This window comes from Schistocerca nitens, chromosome 5 (genome assembly GCF_023898315.1).
Source record: "Schistocerca nitens isolate TAMUIC-IGC-003100 chromosome 5, iqSchNite1.1, whole genome shotgun sequence".
NCBI classification, from domain to species: Eukaryota; Metazoa; Arthropoda; class Insecta; order Orthoptera; family Acrididae; genus Schistocerca; species Schistocerca nitens.
The window spans coordinates 659,654,596-659,658,324 of NC_064618.1; positions in this window are offsets into that span (position 1 = coordinate 659,654,596).

The window sequence follows — 3,729 nt, forward strand, 5'->3', positions numbered from 1 at the left end:
CCTTAAGCACACTGTCCAGCGAGTGCAGGAAGATGGAGTTTCCTGGATATTTTGGGGTGGCATTACGTGCGGCCGACGAACGCCGCTGGTGGTCATGGAAGGCGCCGTAACGGCTGTACGATACGTGAATGCCATCCTCCGACATTTAGTACAACCATATCGGCATCACATTTGCGTGGCATTCGTCTTCAAGGACGGCAATTCCCGTCCCCATCGAGCACATCTTGTGAATTACTTCCTTGAGGATAACGACATAACTCGATTAGAGTGGCCAGCATATTCTCCAGACATGAACCCTATGGAACATGCCTGCTCTGTATTGAAAAAGGGCTGTTTATGGACGACGTGACTGACCAACCACTCTGAGGGATCTACGCAGAATCGCCGTTGACGAGTTGGACAATCTGGACCAACAGTGCCTTGATGAACTTGTGGATGATATGCCACGAGAAATTCAGGCATGCTTCAATGCAAGTGAACGTGCTACTGGCTATTAGAGGTACCGGAGTGTACAGCATTCTGGACCAACACCTCTGAAGGATTCGCTGTATGGTGATACAGTATGCAGTGTGTGGTTTTCATGAGCAATAAAACGGGCAGAAAAGGTATTTATGTTGCTCTCTATTCCAATTTTCTGTACAGGTTCCGGAACTCTCGGAACAGAGGTGATGCAAAACTTCTTTTGATGTTTGTATTTACGACCACGTTGCTTACATGGCTGCGACATGTGAATCATTCCTTGTAGACACAACGAACAGTTGTGCTTTATACACCAACAAACCGGACAGGTACATTTAGGGTGTGGTTACGGGTACGTCATTACACAATAGCTCCTTTGGTCAGTCTGTCACGTCTACATATTGACCTGTTACTGCGCTGAAGGCGCACCATCGACTGCCATATGCACAGCACTTCACACTCACAACTTCGTGAGAGGTCCAGGATCAAAAGAGCTCCTGGTATCAGGTGTACAACGCTCAACCATGGTCTATACCATCTACAACTTCCGAAAGCGACCACTGTATGCTTTTGATAGGATGACTAATATTTTGTTCGGTATATACAGACGGTCCTGTCACATCAGCGTGACCAGCGCAGTAACCACTGACATACAGTAGGTGGCAGTACTAGCAGTGGAGAGTATATAAAGCGTGTCGGGGGAGTGCAGAAAACAGTGCTGTTCTTGTCGTAATGCTAAAACTGAGTGGTTTATCTGACGTCCAAAAGAGCATGATCATTGGCTTTCGGCCCAATGGCGGATACATTGCGCATGACAAAATGGTGTCCGCAGCTCGTGGTCGTGCGGTAGCGTTCTCGCTGCCCACGCCCGGGTTCTCGGGTTCAATTCCCGGCGGGGTCAGGGATTTTCTCTGCCTCGTGATGACTGGGTGTTGTGTGATGTCCTTACACGCTAATTAACCTAAATTATCCTAAGGACGAACACAGACACCCATGCCCGAGGGAGGACTAGAACCTCCGCCGGGACCATCCGCACAGTCCATGACTGCAGCGCCTTACACCGCTCGGCTAATCCCACGCGGCGCCACCGCAGTAGGAGAGTGGTTCAAAATGGTTCAAATGGCTCTGAGCACTATGGGACTCAACTGCTGTGGTCATAAGTCCCCTAGAACTTAGAACTACTTAAACCTAACTAACCTAAGGACATCACACACATCCATGCCCGAGGCAGGATTCGAACCTGCGACCGACGCGGTCGTGCGGTTCCAGACTGTAGCGCCTTTAACCGCTCGGCCACTTCGGCCGGCTAGTAGGAGAGTGGTTCATGCATCAGTGCTGACTCCCGTGCATCAGTGACGAACACAACTGGACGTCCACTAATTGGCGACAGGTGGCCTTTCCAAATGAATCACATTTTACGCTCTTTCGGAAAATGGTCGTTGGCTTGTACGGCGTGAAACGTGTGAAAGCAAAATCCTTAAACAATCATCGAAAGGATGCAGGGCGAAGGAGGAACGCTATAGTCTGGGAAATGTTTCTCTAGTATTCCCTGAGTGATCTTGTCTTTCTGGAAGTCACAGTGGAGCAACATAAATACGTATCTATCCTTGGGGATCATGATGTCGAACCCCACACGCAGTCTGCCTTTCCTCGGCACAACGGCATCAGCCAGAAGGGCAGTGTAACGAGTCACACAGTTCTCAGTGTACGCGCGTGATTCGAAGAGCACCAGGATGAGTATACCGTATTCTATTGGCAACAAAACTCCACGGATTTAAACTCAATCGATAATCTGTGGGACTGCCTCGATCTGGCTGTTGGCGCCATGAATCGTCAACCGAGAAATCCAGCATAGGCGGCCATCACTGGAGTCGGCGTGACTCCTACTCTTCCTGAACCTCATTGACTCTCTTCTTCCACGTCTCGCAACTGTCCGTGCCAAAAATGGTGGTTATTCAGGCTTCGGACAGGTGGTCATGTTAACGTGACTGGACAGTGTAGTTTCTGAGGACTTTTCTGATGACTATAGCAACATTTTAGGCTGTAGACGAGCTATAGAAGATTGCTTACTGTCCCTAATACCGAATAATCAACTCTTCCTGTACTGCAAGGTGTTAAGTATCTGATGCTGTCTTGTGGTGTAGTAAGCCTCTCCCTTCACTGGGTACCTGGGTTCCGCCATGATGCTGTGATTGCTCTTATTGATAAACTGCAGAAAAACGTGCCTAGTGATTATCACCAACATTACACAACGAGTTCAGGCAACGGAAGGTGCAAAGAACTCACATAAACGGTTTAGACTGACGTTGTGATATACAGTGAAGTCATTCAGAGAATTCGTCTCAGCACTGAAACAAATAACTTAATTTCATTGACATGTTCTTTGCATTGCATAGTAAACAGGTATTGTGCGAAATTCGTGGGGTACACTATATGCAAAGACATGGGGTAGGGTTTGTCTTCACAGAGACAATTAAGGACTGAGATGCATAAGCGTATTCTGTGTCTTGGCGGAAATGAACGAAGAATCGGGAAATGCAGCGGACCACAGCCTAAAACAAAAATCACCAACATTAGAGGTAGCCTTATCCTGTACTTTCTCTTCAAACATCAGTTACATATGAGAAAAACAATTTCAATTGATTTGCAAAATGATATTCAGATAAAGGTAGTCATTCTGCAGTGGCTGATGATCGCCATCAGGGGAGTGCACGGCACGTAACGTGGGCCGAGTTCTCGCCGTAGCGAGACGGGCAGCCAAATATGCTTCAGTCTAGTACAGTCAGTCGCATGAGCTAATGTCAGTCATTGCGTTCTGCTTATTGCATTTCGATCTTGCACTGTGGATAAACTCCTTGTCCCCGTTAATGGCTCTCCATCAGTGTTCTATTCTTGACGATTTTGGCTTTATTTACGGATTACGCATTCGTAAGTGGATGTAAAATTGGCGACGAGGTACCCTGTGATGCATTTCATAACATGTCCGCATCCAGAGTCACTGTTTGTCACCAACAGCCGTCCCTGTAACAGCGGCGGTACCAGGAACAACGGAAGCACGAAAGAACAGCAAACTGCTCTGCTGCAGATCGAGTCGCAGAAGCAGCAGCAGCAACACAGTCAGTCTGCGCTAGTGCTTTGTCATTCAGTAATCTCTCTGTTCTGTTAAACCAACACTACAGTCATTAGACGCATCTTTTTGCAGTTAGCCTATAGTTTGATCAGTGTTATAGCGACATGGACAGTGTTACGTAATAATTACTACCGACTTGT